Raw genomic sequence first — 16,496 nt, 5'->3', positions numbered from 1 at the left:
ATAAAATACAGAGTATAAAGCCACAAACGTTTCGAAAAGTTGCCTTACACCGAATACATTTAACTGTGGTGGCGACTCGTTCACAACTTGAATTAACCAGCCACCGGGTAACCCAAACATATTGACTGGCTAATAAAGACCAATTACTACTAGGCTTTTGTTACTTTCTTTGTTGTGTTTTTAATGTATGCAAATTAGGATGTGCTTAAAAAACAATAGAAACCGTGTATATTACGCACCGTGATTTTGATGGTTATTTTTATAGAAAAAAAGTGCGTATTATACACGGGTAAATACGGTAACCCAAACATATTGACTGGAGCTTATCATTTGAGCGTGGTCTATCTGTGGAGGAGGTGGCTGAAAAAGTCCAGAGAAAGATTGGTAAAGAATGAATACATAATTGTCGGGTTAAAATCCTGAAGTTGTACTTACGCCTTTGCAAAAGACCCAGTGATATGGGTAGAGAGAGGACAAGAAGCCATGTTAGAATGTTCTTAATACAATAAATGGTTTGAACCTGGGGGTAACATGTGATATTGTTATATACCTAGAATTTAACTCAACAAAACGAGCACTGTGATTGGCTGATTCTTGGTCACGTGCCCCTGATCATATTCATCAGGACTCTCGGGAAAATAAAACTAACTGTTTCCCTCGGGACCATACATTAAGTGTAGAGTGTTGTCTGATCGTCCGGGTGAGTGTAATCCTGAGAAGGACTGTTATCAGTAGTCACCACTACCGACAACAGCTCTTCTCAGGTCTCCACTCACCTGGACGATCGGACTACTCTATTACATAATGTTCTTAGTAATAATCAACGAATGTAGTCTATTTCACCTCTGTTAAAATGTGATGAGCATCAAATAGTCGAGGAGGACTTATCACATTTTTGTTCCAATTCCGGTCTGATTTTTAGGTTGGAGATTGCAATTAAATTTTCATATGAAAGGTCTAAAGGAAGATAACTAAACAAAAGCAAAAACCAGAATAATCGCTCAAAGGTAAACTCTAAATATGTAATTTTCCCTGAGAAAACGTTTTTTTTCGGCTTACGTATTATCAGCCACACCGGTCCTACTCTTGGGTACCTCCCATCATCGTGGTGTATTCAATGAAACTTGATTTAAAGTTGTCTCTGTAAATAGTTTCATGTAAAAGCTGAAAAATGAACCGCAAACTTGGTAGCGTTATAATTTTAAACGGGTCAGTTTAATTGTTAAAATTCACTCAGCAGCAAGGCCTTATCTCATTTACGTGCAATCTCTTCCTCTGGCGTAGCTGGTCATGTCCACGCTGTGTAGTCCTTCGCTCCAAAGCTGAAATCAAGGTATTTTACGTCATATCTAGATTTCAATGAGGAAAATTTTGTTTTGCTGACATAGTACGGTATCATCATTCTCACGTAAATACTTTGGATAATGGAACGAGAATTCGATACTAGATTCTAAATCCCACCCCTTTGTCGTCTCAATTTTGTGATTAAGATGATTTCTCAGTTTTGCACTGCGCATCTCATACTGCGTGTAAAAATTACCTAGTCAGGGGAATGAGTACCCGGCCGTGCATTCTGAGAACACGGTATTGTTATCAACCATGGACCGGGTAAAGAGGAACGATACTCTTTAGCTCTCGAACGAGTAGAGTGACCTAAAATTCTTTTGCATGATTTTGGTGTACAATTTGTCCCCTTTAAAATTGGGAAATTTAAAAAAACTCTTCGAAGAGAAAAAAAAGATAAAGTTAAGAGCCTGCCCGTTTCTCCAGGATGCAAATTTACGACCTTGAAAGGAAAGACTCGTGGAACGTTTTGAGTCGATGTCATTTCAATTTGCGTGATTTTCCCACAGCAAATTATGTATCCACTCTCACTTGTGAGACATCGGCCATTGTCAACATGTAAGCTTCCTGTGGTGGGATGGTGTTTTGACTGTTGGGAGTAGGAATGGGGAAAGGGCAATTTCTCCCCTTTCGGCGTTACCATAGGCAGCAATATGTATCAGGCTCACTGAACTTATCCGCTCAAGTACCGCCTGCTTCGTTGCTTTCTCGTCTACAAGAGGCGGAACACCTACCAGTCGTCCGACCACATCCGCTTCCTTTCTTGCACATGGCAATGGCAGCAGCCAATCAACCTTGAATGATCCTGAGTGTCGTCAAAGAAGGAATGACACGAATCCTGTGAGTCTCCGATAGGTATTGGGCTCCCTCTTTTTCACTCAGGGCAGCGAAGGAAATGCAATTCCGAAGAATGCAAAAGATGCCATTAAGTTTGGCGTATCACTGTTCAAAAGAAGAATATGAAGTTTTTGCTGATTGAATGAAATAAACAAACTTGTTCAATTCAAGGGGAGATAAATATCTCGATAAGATTCAACAAAACAATTGGGACAGAATAGTTCCAAATCAAAACGAATTCACAAATAAATTGAAAGCACCCGCAGCTAAGCATGAAATTCTGCTTAAACAAATATTTACCCCACGCTTAATTCATACACGCATATAGGACAATAATCCCCTTGACTTCGTCTCCAGGATTATTAAGCAAAATTCGCTTCGCCTTCGGCGATTAATTGTTACATATTACCTTAGTCAGGCATAATAAAAATAGCACGAACAATATCTTCAAACTTTCAACGAATTTTACGCGGATTCATGGTACACCATAACAACGCAGTCGAACCAGTATAAATCTGGGGAAACCTGACGGTTACTTCCTACTGAAAAACCACGTAATTAATCACAACGAATATCTTATGATATCATGGATAGACAGTCATAATTTAGATAGGTCTGATATTATTTTTTGGATCGTCATTTCCTCAAATTGAGCGATAGTTTTAAATCTTAACTGATGAGGATAGAGTTGAGGGTGAAAGGCCACAAAGGTATAAAAGTCGTTTTGGAACGAATTTCTTTCTTAACGTGACATAACTACATAGTGCAGGAATGAGGAACGAGGATATAATGCCACAAAGGTTTGAAAAAGGTGCTCTAAATGTATATCACTACATTGGCGATTCTTTCGCCGCGTGTTATTCGAATGATAAGTAACTACAGAGCGCAAACATAAAGATCGAAATAGCTTGGGTCTTCCCAAAAAAGGATTATTTCTCTTGAGTTACTCAGTCATTTGAGCGATGGAAAGCTGTGTGATATGAAAGATTATTTAATCGTACTCACCAAGATGTAGACTTCGTGGCTTTTTCTGTGACTAATTTTTTTGTAGGTATAGAAAGCTGTATACCCCTGTATTGAACATTTCTACTCGTACTTACCGAGGTGATGACCTCGTGGCGGATGCTTTTGAAAGTGAAAAGACAAAAACAATGAAGGAAAGTCGGGACTTTCCCTACAATTACACGTGTGTTTGAAAAACATAAACAGCCCACTTATTTTTGTACTGAGTACTTTTAGTGGTTTCGACCGCCGAAAAGTTGCAAAGAGGAAGTTTCTTTGCTCGAACGTTCAAAGCGTAAAAGTACTCAGTACAAAGATAAGTGGGCTGTTAATGTTTTCCAAACACACGTGTTTGGATATCCTAACACGTGTGTTATTCATGGTTGCGATTTTGCATAACATCGCATGACTGGATAGGCACAGGACATACACATTGACAAAATAGCATTTATTTGAGGCTTTTCCATTAAAACGTTACTCATGCAAAGTTACTTAAAATAAAAGTCTTCTGTTACAAATTTATTTGTAGATGTAGAAAGCTGTGTACCCCTGTATTAAACATTTCTACTCGTACTTACCAAGTTGTTGACTTCGTAGCGCATGTTTTTGAAAGTGAAAAGACAAAAACAATGAAAGAAAGTCGGGACTTTCCCGACAATTGCCATGTTTATTTTGTTATTCAGATGAAACGGAAACGTTTTGAAGAGGCCGTGACTGTAAATATCGAGAATCGCTGGCCAGGCTAAAAAAATCAAAAGTTCTGATAATTTGCCTGGAAAACCCTTTTAGAGAGATGTGTTCAAAAAAATTATTTCAAAGTCTGAAAATTCAAATGTGTCCGAGAAAATGGGGAAAAACGAAAATTTGGTTTTTTACCTTATTAATTATGCAAAAAATACAGTAAAATTGACCAACTTTAGTGTGCTAGTAGTGAAGGAGGATGATTCGTAAGAAATAGGGGGTGTTTTTATTTCAAAATATAATTCATTTGATTTTTATTTGTCGCATTTTAAGGAGCTTTGGTTTAATTTTGACAAAGTGCTGTCAACACTTGTTGCAACATCGCCAGAAATCAAGGACATTTCGAGCCCGCTAACAATTATCAGCGGTATATCGTATTACACTCCGGAACAATAGAATATCACGAGAATTCAATACGGCGGCGATCACGGCTCGATCTGCAAATAAGAGTGTTTCGAACCATGACTTATAGAATTTGAGCACTGCAGATCTTCTATTTGATGAAAAGAAAAAGAAAAGAAGACCTGCAAGTAAATCTTTGGGATTTTTCGAGGCAGAGCGATGACATGATGTCAGAATTTTGATTTGCTTTAATTTAATTTTTCGCGCTAAGACTACTGAATTTGCATTCAATGCCTGGCATATTTTTATTCCGAAAAGGACCTGAGAACTAATTTATTTCCCTGCAAGAGCATAAACAAATATAGCCGGCGATTCGAAGATCAGCGTTGCTCGTGTTTAACTATTTCAGTCATAGTTTTCAACATGGCGTCTCGTCACTTACTCACAAGCGACTAAATACAGGAATGGCTCCGACCTGTGATTGGATGATAAAAATAGTAAAAGTTCATAAGTTATATCTTAACTCCTTGCACGTGCACGTGAGTCTTGTTAACCGCGTGTACCGAAGCGGAACAATGAAATATCCATGCGAAAACACCGACGTGTCAAACAAGAAATGGCCTCTTACATAACGAAGATAAGGCAGAGTCTATCTTCTTCAGCTAGGTCGTTCAGAGATATTCCGGCGATGAAAAAGTCATCCGCTGCCAATTTCCGCTGACAAAACTAATTTAGTCTGTCTAGGCGGACGACCAGAGACTGGAGCCATTCCTGTATTTCACCTCTGACAGGAATGGCTCCAACTCATGCGTATATTAATTTTTTAGCTCTGGCTAAATAATTTATATACAGATAAAAAGTGAAAGAGCTATTTATTAGGTTCTTCTTATGTTGAAGTCTACAGTGCTTGCAAATGAAGCCCTCTTTTATTTTTACAGGGCCATGTAGTTTCTAAGTTTTAAAATAATGCAGCAACTGCATACCATGTTTGAAAGATCACGCAAGGTTGCGTGACGCTGCCACCGATGTTTTTAATTTACAGTATGCTCTACTGGAGAAGTATCTTTGAACAGTTTTTGGCTATAACAAGAAAGAGTAAAATGATTTTATAAAATATGTTCCAAAATTAATGAAGGCTGTTCATCACATGACATAGTATTGGAACGAGTATATCTCATTAGTTATCGTATCACACTACTGTTTTAGACAAGGTATTTATACCACTTAAATTTAAGAAAGAATGAGTGGACCGTAAACTACATTTTCTGTACGAGCCATCCTAACCTAATTTTCCAACTGCTTTCCAGGCATCATCTGTAAAAAACCTCTTCAATTTTTCAAATTTGAAAATTTTCAGCTAAAACCACGGCTCCCAAAAAATATTTCGCATCTTGCCTAATAAATTTTCAAAAGAAATTTTCAAATTTTCACAACTTTGCCTATTCCTGCTCGTAGGTCCAGGTAAGCCCTTATGGTCACTGGTCATAGCTGCTAACAATGGTTTATAACTATACGCGTTTAGTGTTACCTCGTAAAACTCCCCGAAGAAGTTACGAGAGTTAGACGAAACGCGTCAGAGAATAAAGAAGTTTTACAACTACTGTTCGTACAGCACTGCTCACCATTTTAGTTTTAAATTTTTAAAAATTTTTTTTTTAAAAATTACTAAAAAGTTATTGAAAAAAAATTAATAAACGTTTGAGTCGGAGCTATTCCTGTCAGCGGTGAAATACAGGAATGGCTCCAGTCTCTGGTCGTCCGCCTGAACTGACCAAATGAGTTTTGTCAGCGGAGCTTGTTAGCCGATGACTTTTTCATCGCTGGAATATCGCTGAACGACCTCGCTGAATAAGAAAGGCTGCCTTCCCTTCGCTACGTAAGTAATCATTCCTTTTTTTACAGATCGGTGTTTTCACTCGCATTGATATTTCATTGTTCCGCTTTGAGACACGCGGTTAACAATACTCACGAGCAAAGAGTTAAGATATAACTTATTAACTTTTACTATTTTTATCATCCAATTACAGGTCGGAGCCATTCCTGTATTTAGTCGCTTGTCACTTACTCAACATGGAAAATAAGGGATATTCTGGTGCGTTGGGAAGTTTTTTGATGGGAGGAAATGGCAATTTTACAGGATATTAGGACGCTTCGAACTCTGTAGCAGTCAATTCGATCGAGAGCAGTTGACTTTATTTATGCACTTTCCTGTAATTGGCGAGTCTTTGGGATAGAGAACGACGGATTTTGAACAACTGTATGGCGACCTAGGTCAATGATCAATGACAAAAGAACTGGCTCGGGAAGTAAGTGGTTTTTATTTATCGAGTCCCTGTGAGGTTTGATGAATAGCAGTACTGAATATGTCTCGATCGAGAGCAGACGGGACCATGAGCTCCTGATTGTTATATTTTAGAAATTTTGCAAATTTCCATACAGTTTCTTATATTATTTGGTCGCCATTATGGACGAAATGCACAAGCGCGGCCGCCATCTTGTCCAATATTTCTGCCGATGAAAAGCGAAAAATCGAGCAACTTCAAGCCTTCAAAACGCGTCTTGGTATGTGTGACATCATGCCAAACTACATACTGGCACAAAGTTTGGTCTTTGTTCTAAAATAATAAGAAATAAAAAATCTGGGTAATTCAGAAACATGACGGCAAAACATAAAGGTTTGCGACGCACTGTGGCCAGAGGTCACGAATTTGCATGATGCAAATCAGTTGTAGAAATCGTACCGCCTAACGGTTCTGGTGTAGGAAGGGCTCTTTTGACGGCTACAACATAAACATTACAAGAATAATGACCAGTATTTAATAGCATTTAATTCGTCTTTAAGCCAATGAGTTTTTTGTTTCATTTCTCGTAACTGTCTTGACGAAAAGCAAAATGTTTCAATTGCGTGACAGTTGTCACGTTGGATCAAAGGTGAAAAAGCCAAGTAAAGCGGACACGATCCTTTTTCGTAAAAACTCCATTCTAAAGCATCTAGTCCTATATATCTCGTTTTGCATTACTTGTGTAAATCCTTTTATGAGTCTATATCAAACAATATCTAGCCGGCCTGATCCTATCTGACTCCAGGCTGACTGCCAAGTGCGGTTCGAAGGGGACTTTTTCGTTTCCAGTTTGCGCCTTTAATACGGGGACCGCGGAGCTATGGGGTTGAATGGGCTGTAGCCCCACCAAGGACAATTTATTATTATCATTATTGTTTATTTTAATCTTTGTGGTAAAAAAATTGACAAATTTTTCTTAGGATTAAAACGTGTTTCGGGTGATTTCAGAAGCTCTAGATTTCAAAATTTGCCAGGGGAGGCCCCAGGACCCTCATATATAAGTTGGTGCCAATGAGCTCACACTACGCAGGAACTACAATAGCTCCTCCGATCCAAAATATGCTACCCGGCCCCCGTTCTATATCAACGTTCATAGAAAACTCAATTTTTGAAGCAGCCTTTTGCCATTTGCCTTTTAAACTGCACTGCAAGAGCAGCATCTAACAAGGTCTTCGAGCAGAGCGATGTAAGTTTTTTTTCTTTTTCTCTGAACAACCCCAGGTGGTAATGCAAGATTGAAACTCTCGCAAAGGAGTTTTAAGATTGTAAGTTTGAGATTTTTGAGTGTGTTATTCTCGACCATGGAACAGATGTTGTACTATTGGTAATGAATAGGATGAGTTACATTCACAACTGCTCAAAAGTAGATGAAGGGGTAAGTTTCTAAAGAAACTGTGGTGCTGCGTCGGTGGGAGAGTATAGAAGGTAATTTAGTGTTAACAACTGGGTTGAAAACGTAAATTAGCCACCGTAAAGAGTAAAAAAGCTGAAGTTTCGAAGAGTGCCGTTAGAAACTACGCGTGCGGCCCTCTTTTGGACATTGAAACACTTGATCATGGTCTTTCGCTTCACGGCCATAGTCCTCTTCTTCTGCGTGATCCGTTGTGGAAGTTTTAGTTGGCTCTTTAAGTTTTCTCCTTAGGGCGATCTCTTTAAATTCTCCGAGGGTAAAGTAACCGAAATATTTTTGTAATGGCGTTTTGTGGAAAATGATAACATGAAAGATAAAACCAAACACATCTAAACATTATCCAGAGTGAGATTTCGTTCGTTTCACATTGCGAAAATAGCGTTAGGTGCAGCTTGTGGACTTTTACCTAAATGAAGTAGAAGTTTCTTTTTCCAGTATAGCGTTCTAAATAAAAAAAAAAACTTGAAATGAATTTTTATAACAAAAACTGGCGCAAGGTTTGATGTTTTCAAGTGATCTTGATTTCCAGCTTTCCCTTACTGAATTTTTCAGTCTCGAAACTAAAGATCGTGCTACATTATAGCTAGAAACTGCATAGAGAGTATAACGTAAGGTTCACCATTTGTTCCCTCCAAAGAAATGCATTTGCTGGGGCCTATATCAAATGCCTGCCACACCCCCATTCCACCGGGATAAAATCTGAAGTTTTTCTATTTACTGATGCCACTAATCTTCTGTGGAGAAGACTGTCTAACATCACTACACGAATCCCAGGTAGACCCCATGGGATAGAATTGTTTCCCATTTCCTTCGCGTTGGTAACATTGTTCTCCTCGTTTATGAATCGTGTTATGTGTCCTTTAATTGTTGCAGCCATACGATCAGCAGGCCCTTTTCCGCCCTGAGGATCTGAGAAGCCTATCACAGAAACGCTAATTCCTGCTTCTTATTCTATTGTTGGCACTGACAATATAGTATAAGTGCTATGGTAGCACCCTGCGTTGTCTTAACGAAAAAATGCTTGATTGATTTCTGGGTGCTCTGATTTCGAAGTTCTAAGGGTATGCGCCATAATGGAGACCACAGCGGAACTTCCTTGGGTGCAGTTCTGGATAATATGTACAAATCCTTGTGACTCAAACTGGTCAGCTTGGCGGCGCACGACAACGCATATAGACCAAGAGATGCTGCGCTTACCAAACCAGTCTGACTGAGATTCACGGTACTTGCGCGGTAGAAATTTCATGGCCCAGTCCTGGGTAATAAAGACTGAACCACTATCTAGCTCTCTGAGAATCTTTAATCTAGACTCTTGCCTCACTGTACGAAGCTGGTGAGCCTTCCAGGGATGAATTATGTCCCTGCTGTGCTTTACCAAGTATGTGGCTTCGTCATGATCATTTTTTGTGTGAAAAGAAGCTTCCTCAACAGCCACTTGAATCTCATCTAGAAAAGTACCAAGCTCTTCACATTGAAAACAGTGGTCCCCATGGGTATGTTGGCACTTCTGCTGAAAACAGCTGTCACTCGGATCACCCAAAGCATATGACATACAATGATATGCTATGGTAGCCTCATCGTCAACGTGCACCAATTAATATACCATCATTTCTCAGTATGTAAACGCAGAATAACAAAAACTTAAATCACTCGCCCCACCCCCCATTTCTAATATGTATTCTAATTGATGCTAATAGTTGTAATTTTTGAAAGACTTAACGCTTCTAAGTTATAATAGAGTGCTTGCAGTCTGCATTTTCTCATCTGTCCAGTTCTTATCTCAGTCAACGCGATTGCAAACCACGACGTTATCGTTTATCGCGGCTCGCGGCTTCGCCGCTCGCTTCCTTGATTTTCGCGTGCAGTAACTTGGCAAAGAAAAACAAGAGATTTCTCGCAGTCTAAAGTTATAAAAGTAGCATGGATAATTAGGGCTGGGGTAGAGAAAATCACAAATGTAGGCGATGTTAAAGCCCACCCTGAAATCAATAAAAGGGAGAAAAAAAAGTTAATGAAAGAGTTAATGAACTTCAAAAAACCCTGTTAATATTCCATTTTCGAATTTAAAGTTACCGCTCAATACAGACATTACCGACGCATTCATAAAAGGTTAGCCTCCACATAAAGTGAATATTCACAGATTCCGGCAAGCAAGTGTTTTAAATTTAAAAATACACTATAGATAGAGTAACAAACAGGTCTTCTTATCGTTGGGAATTTCGGATGGAGGCTAAGCCTGTAAAAAATGCTTCTTCACTTCTTTCATTCAGCGGTCATAGCAAACGCGAAACTGGACTATTATTTCTTTGGGTAATATCTTATCTTGAAGTCCGCCTTTAGGTAAAGTTTTGAGTTCTTGAGCATTTCCTTCCATCTGCCTACCGTGGTATCTTCAACCAGGCCTTTTTAGTTGATTTAGGAGTGAAATCATCTTGTCAAATGCAGAGGCTCCATCGGCTACAAAATAGTCCAGTCGCTGGAGGCTCTTTCTAACCGTCGTGCCACAAGCAGCTAATACACGCAGTGGTGTTCTTTTATTGAAGGGGGTAAACTCGACTTCTTTGCAATACTGCTCATATTGAACAGCAATTCGCTCTGGTATTAGACACTGAATCACATTTGGTACTTCCAATACGTTACCGTTACATTTGGACAGGCGTAAATTCTTTAGACCAAAAGGCATATCTTGAAAAATATGTGGGCTTGTTATGAACTGCAAAAAATGGTCAAGTTGGGCCTCGTCTATCCGTATCCTCGCTGAAGGCTGTACAGGAACGGGCGTCGCTACTCCATGTTCAGGGCGATGTAAGTTCGCCACAGTGTATCCATACTGGGACAGACCGGGAATAAATTCTCGTTTGGTAGAAAAACTCGCAGTGGCAGTCATAATTGAGAGGATTTGTCTCCGCGTGTCCCAGCTGCCGGCATTTTTGTACGTTTCTGCTATGGCCTCAAGGTAAAGACGTTGGGATGGGAGCATTATACCCTCTGCACCAAGCTCATCATTGACGGCCCTTGAAACTTGGAGTGCCGATCGAACGCTGCGACAAAGATATCTCATGTGTGTTGTATGTACCTTCGTTTTGCTCTATCCGATATAAAGGTTTGTTGGCACGAAGAACCACTTCACCGGAGCTAGTTGTGCTTGTGTTTTCGGATGACCCAAAAATGTAGCTGTCGTCAATGGAAAAGTGTTTTAAATTCTCACACATATATTCTGTACTACTTGCCTCGGCTACCTAGAGGAGGGAAAAATATGAAAAGTAATTAAATGATCGCAAATTAACACAAGATACCGATTAAACCTATAGACTGCCTATCTGTTTAAACGACAATTACCAATGAAAACGTTTCCTGTCTTTTATGTACGGACACGGGTTCAACAACAACTGTTGGCGAAGATAAGGCAGTTTCTGTTGAGTCCGCAGAAGTAGACACCATCATTTTACCCAGATGATCCTTGAATTACCTGCAAATAGCTACGGATCAAAGAAACACGGAGTTAGGCAAGGATAAATTGGCATGGTGATAGAAATGGTGTTATTCTTAGTACTTCTTACTCATTAACGCTCACTCGTTCTTTAGCGTAACCTACAAGGGAATCTTCGGGGTGAGCGCCCGGGAGAATAGGTGGCGGGAGAGGAAAGGGCAGAAAGAGGGCGTTAGAAAATGGTGGGAAGCGGGAGAAATTTGTTGAAATCACGTAACAATGCTTTTAAATATTTGGCAATCGAAGAGTGGATAAAGGAAGGAAGCCAAGAAAAAAGGGGCGGAAGCCGGGAATGCAAGATACCCGTACGGAACGCGGCAGGAGACCCCCTGTTCCACCCCTATGACTCTTCGGTCGGCTATTTTGCTCCGAAGGAGAATTTCCAACGATACTTTAGGCAAGAAGAGAGACCACTGACTTAATTGTCTGCGATATTGGCCGCTTGTTGGCGTTCCTCATCCTCTTGGGCACATTGCGTCCGTTTTATTTGTCAAAAGAGGGTCAAAACAATAAGAGTGTATTAGATTTACATATTTCTCCTCCTACTAAAGCAGTGGACGATTTGACTGCACTTACGCGACCCAACTGGGACGAGCATTCCAGTTTCTTTGAAAACGAAACAAGATTTTTTTCTGTCAATTTCACGATCACCTCGACAGGTTGTCGACTTGTGACCCACTACTTCTGCTGGAGCGCAACATCTAGTCTTGCCTGTTCGCCAGCGAGTACCGTACGCGTCTCTGTGTTTAGGTCATACCGGCGTCATATGTATCTGACATTACTGTGCGATGAAAATCCCTGGTAAAGAAAACTTAATTAGTAAATTAATTCTGCAGAAATTAATAGTCCAAATGCATTTATTTTGCAATCGAAAATTGTAAATCAAAACGATCTTTACTAACCTGCCCGTGTAAGTAATAATTTCCTTTCGTTGTTGATGCTTTTAACATCCGTCAAAATGTTATAACTCTTCCAGTGAGCTGTAACGTCCCTAGTACAGTCTTTCAATTCGACAAAGTCAGCCACGTTTGGATCTTTGAAATAGCGAGTCAACAATAATAGAGTCTTCTGCAATTCAAATTAACAGAAAAATTCGTATCTATACATCAATTTACAGCCCTCTTCAGCAATGTCTACGGATTTTTTATTGTATAATTTCATATCATTTCCATATCAAAGAATTTTTTGACCATCTTTAACTATCTTGTTTACTTCGTAGTTCTCAAGTACGATTTCTACAGCTGATTTGCATCATGCAAATTCCTGACCTTAGCCACAATGCGTCGCAAACTCTTTTATTTTGCCGGCACTTTTCTGAATTACCCAAATTTTTTATTTCATATTATTTTCGTATAAGGACCAAACTTTGTGCCAGCATGCAGTTTGACATGATTTCTCACATACCAAGACACGTTTTGAAGGCTTGAAGTCGCTCAATTTTTCGCTTTTTGCAACAAGTGTTTGAGAGTACTTTGTTAAAAAAATCATGTGAATTTTAAAATTAAACCAAAGCTCCTAAAAGCGCCACAAATAAAAATCAAATGAATTACATTTTGAAGTAAAAACATCCCCGATTTCTTACGAAACATCCTCCTTCAGTACTAGCACACTAAAGTTCGTCAATTTTACTGTATTTTTTGCATAATTAATAAGGTAAAAAAGCAAATTTTCGTTTTTCCCCATTTTCTCGGTCACATTTGATTTTTCAAACTTTGAGATATTTTTTTTTAATATATCTCCCTAAAAGGGTTTTCCAGGCAAATTATCAGAACTTTCGATTTTTTTAGCCTGGCCAGCGATTCTCGACATTTACAGTCGTGGGCTCTTAACTTCGTAAGGATATATATTTAGATATTTAAACCATTCTTTACGTTCTTTCTTTATTAACATCTTAAATCGCGGTTTGTTTGTAAACCTACAGCTGACATTTTGATATAAATCTAACTAAATAGAGAAAGAATCTTTATAGGTAAAAAAAAATTTTAGAAATTAAAAGAACCTCATCAGTTATTAATAAAGTATACTTTTTACACTAATGATGTCCTGTATGAACATCAGAACATCAGATTGAACAAGCAACTGCACAAACTTTGCACAATAAGCTCAGCTTGACTCACCTGAATAAAGAGCAGGCATAAGTTGTGAAGAGATAAATCTCAGAAAGATACAGGTCTAAGTGCAGGTATGACTTTATTCATGTACCTCCATTGTGTTCTATATGCTTTTCTTCTTTAGTTTACTTTATAAGTATCAACTCTTAGTATGGGTATGATCAGTACACACTACACAAGAAATTATCAAATGGATAGATAGATAGATAGTTTATTGAAATATCATATTACAGCCAAAGGGCTGAACTGCTTAAGTGCCGCTCCCGCTAAGAGCGATCTTCTCGACTTCCCGTCGGAAAAAAAGTTTTCTTTTATTTTTTGCCCATGAAAAGAGTTTAGGACACATGTTTCAAAAATAGTTTAGTTGTTCTCCAATTCTCTTTTTTTGCTTCGCCACAAGCCAAAAATCATTTTTGGCCAGACCACCCTGCGAACAGCGATCGAAAGTGTCAATTTCAAAGATTTTGTCCAGCGCGCACCGGCTGTAACAATGTAGCTCACGGAATTCTATCTTGCTACAAGTTATAAGGTGTATTCAGTTAGTTCACGGACAAAATATGGAAACTTCAGCTGAAATATTTTTCATACCAGCGTGATCAGAGGAGACCCTGCTCTTCGACCTTAATTTGCATATCAAAAATTCACTACTTTGTACGAAAGAATTCTCAAAATGCAGGCGTTAATCGGGCCGAAAAAGCATATCAGTGCATAGTTTATACACCAATGAGGTCACGGATTACCTCAAACCCGCGGGTATATCTCTAGCTTCCATCCACCAACTTCTTAAAAACAACGCAAATCCATGTGTTTGCTCAATTGCACTCGTGTCAAAGATCATTTGCATGATTCTTGGAATTGACCAAGATCTTCTTTTAACATTTCAAACTTCGTTCGTTTATCTTCTACGTTGAGGATTTTAGGTTTTCACAGCAACTGAATGGAGATTACATGCCGAGTTGTCCTAAAACGTTGCGTAAACATTATCGGTCGTAACGCTTGCGCGCTTGCGTGACTTACAAAGTAGACAAAGGTGATCGGAAGGCGCCTTTCCGATAATTTACGTTGAAATGTCAGGTCATGAACTATGCAGTGTGGAGAAGATCAAAATTAAAGAATAAAATTTGGCACGCTGGTCATAACAGACATGTCGCGTTGCTTAAAAGGACACAAAAACAAGTTAAAATAGGTTGCAGTGTTTATATTTACAAAACAACACGCATACATATGAGGTTCTTTTACGGACAAAATATCGAACATGGATACATTGATGTTTTGTTCAATTACATTATCGTTATGCGTTATAATACAAGTCTTAAAATAAAATAAATCAAATTCATCCGGAATACATCGATTTTGGATGTCATATATCGATGTTGTGCAGCATACATTGCTTTCCTGACTCATTCATCCGTGACCTTATATAACTAAAAGATGTTCCATAAAACTAAAAGATGAGGAAGCGGAAATAGAAATGACCAGAAGTCAGATTAAACAAGAAGCCCCGGAAACTAACACTTTTAAAATGGCGGGAAATAGAGGCAGACGATCAGTGAAGTTTGAGAAGCACTATGCAAGGTGTACGAATTTGGCTGCCCAACATCAAAGGATTTTTTACGTCTTTGGTTAGGCTACTGGAAAGTGCAGAAGGGCAAAGGAACACTGCGTCCTACGACTCGGCTGAATTTTTTAGTCGCCGTTTACGAAAAAACGAAAGAACTCTTGTCACTGACTCTAAGAATAGAAGAAGCCTTCCCAAATGAAGTTGAGGTGATCTCTGATCTAAACGAACTTGTTGCAACAGTTGCAAACTCTGCAAAATGACGCCGGTTTTCGTCGGGCTGATATCGGAAGAATTCTTGGATGAGAGTATTGCTTATGGCAAAATTGGTTTTGGCAAGATATAGACATGAAAGGATGATCCTTCTTTATCTTACTTTCAGTTAACAGTTGTGTTATTCTTGGGCCCACAAACCATTTTTATTCATAATTTTTCATAGGACATAAAAAATAACACATAGAATCATAATCACTAAGAGACTGAATAGGGGAGGGCGTAACTTGAGGTAAGAAATCTTTGTACTTGGTACAATTATCCATGACTTTACATATGTTTATGGGAATGTTTTGCTCCTTTATTGTTAGAAGTTTCTACTGCTCAAATTAATACAAAATCTCTGTTAATTTCCTAAGCAGTGGCCAAGGAATATATGCCTGTGGACCCTTCATATAAAACAATAAAATTTTCACATCCGTTTGGGTTACTTAGGAAATGTTCCACGTTCAAAGTTCCAGTTTCAAGTTACTCATCATATTAACTGTTTTGTTAACAGCATGACAAGCTCAACACTAACATAAAAGAGCTTACAAGAGCTCATTTACAAGGGTATAAACTTCTCGGCAATAGCCATTATGCATGCAATGTAGCCATAGCTTTACCTCATTTGTTACTGTTTTGAGTGATTGCAAATCAAGGCTAGATCTCAGGTTTAAAGTGTTAATACTATGAAGCATCTAGTACATTATGTCACTACAACATCATGTATTTTTTTCCCAGCTATTCAAAGTTTTACACTCCTTTGTATTAGTAAGGCTGTTAGATTTGAGATTATAACTGATTATTGTTACTGTTTCCCATTTACATTGTCATTAGTAATTTTATTCTTGGCATACTGACATGTATAACAGTAACCAATTTATACCAACTGTATTAAGAGTTCATTCCAAGTACATGAAGTTAATACAGTAAATCATGAATAGCAGTTTAAATAAAAAGAAGCAATCTGCAATACCACTTGGTAGGCTATGATTCCATCATGATCACCAGTTTGGAAGGCTGCATCTCCAGCTTCTTGCAGTGACAATTCTTGGTTATGTGT

The 16,496-nt window shown here is 38.7% G+C and overlaps 1 protein-coding gene, 2 long non-coding RNA genes and 1 pseudogene across 4 annotated transcripts in view; 2 read left to right on the top strand and 2 right to left on the bottom strand.

Annotated features, from left to right (window-relative positions):
* Positions 1–16,496, top strand: part of LOC149036606 (uncharacterized) — a 102,302-nt gene that overhangs the window by 3,032 nt on the left and 82,774 nt on the right. The window lies entirely within an intron of this gene.
* On the bottom strand, positions 412–3,650 carry LOC149036615 (uncharacterized). Its single transcript, XR_016181672.1, has 2 exons — positions 3,187–3,650; positions 412–2,286 (listed from the first exon to the last, which is right to left on the bottom strand). It is a non-coding gene; the product is annotated as an uncharacterized LOC149036615 (long non-coding RNA).
* LOC149036613 (uncharacterized) overlaps positions 5,649–16,496 on the top strand; it is a 15,233-nt gene continuing 4,385 nt past the window's right edge. The window contains exon 1 of the long non-coding RNA XR_016181669.1: positions 5,649–6,572. This is a non-coding gene — a long non-coding RNA (uncharacterized LOC149036613). The remainder of the gene's footprint in view (positions 6,573–16,496) is intronic.
* Positions 8,252–13,316, bottom strand: LOC149036614 (uncharacterized; annotated as a pseudogene). The gene is made up of 4 exons (XR_016181638.1): positions 12,412–13,316; positions 12,086–12,307; positions 11,359–11,498; positions 8,252–11,258 (listed from the first exon to the last, which is right to left on the bottom strand). The product of XR_016181638.1 is annotated as an uncharacterized LOC149036614 (transcript).

The sequence above is a fragment of the Pocillopora damicornis genome, chromosome 12 (genome assembly GCF_964200805.1).
Source record: "Pocillopora damicornis chromosome 12, jaPocDami1.2, whole genome shotgun sequence".
Classification (NCBI taxonomy): domain Eukaryota; kingdom Metazoa; phylum Cnidaria; class Anthozoa; order Scleractinia; family Pocilloporidae; genus Pocillopora; species Pocillopora damicornis.
The sequence above is the reverse complement of the archived record's forward strand: the minus strand, read 5'-3'. Positions and strand labels throughout refer to the sequence as shown.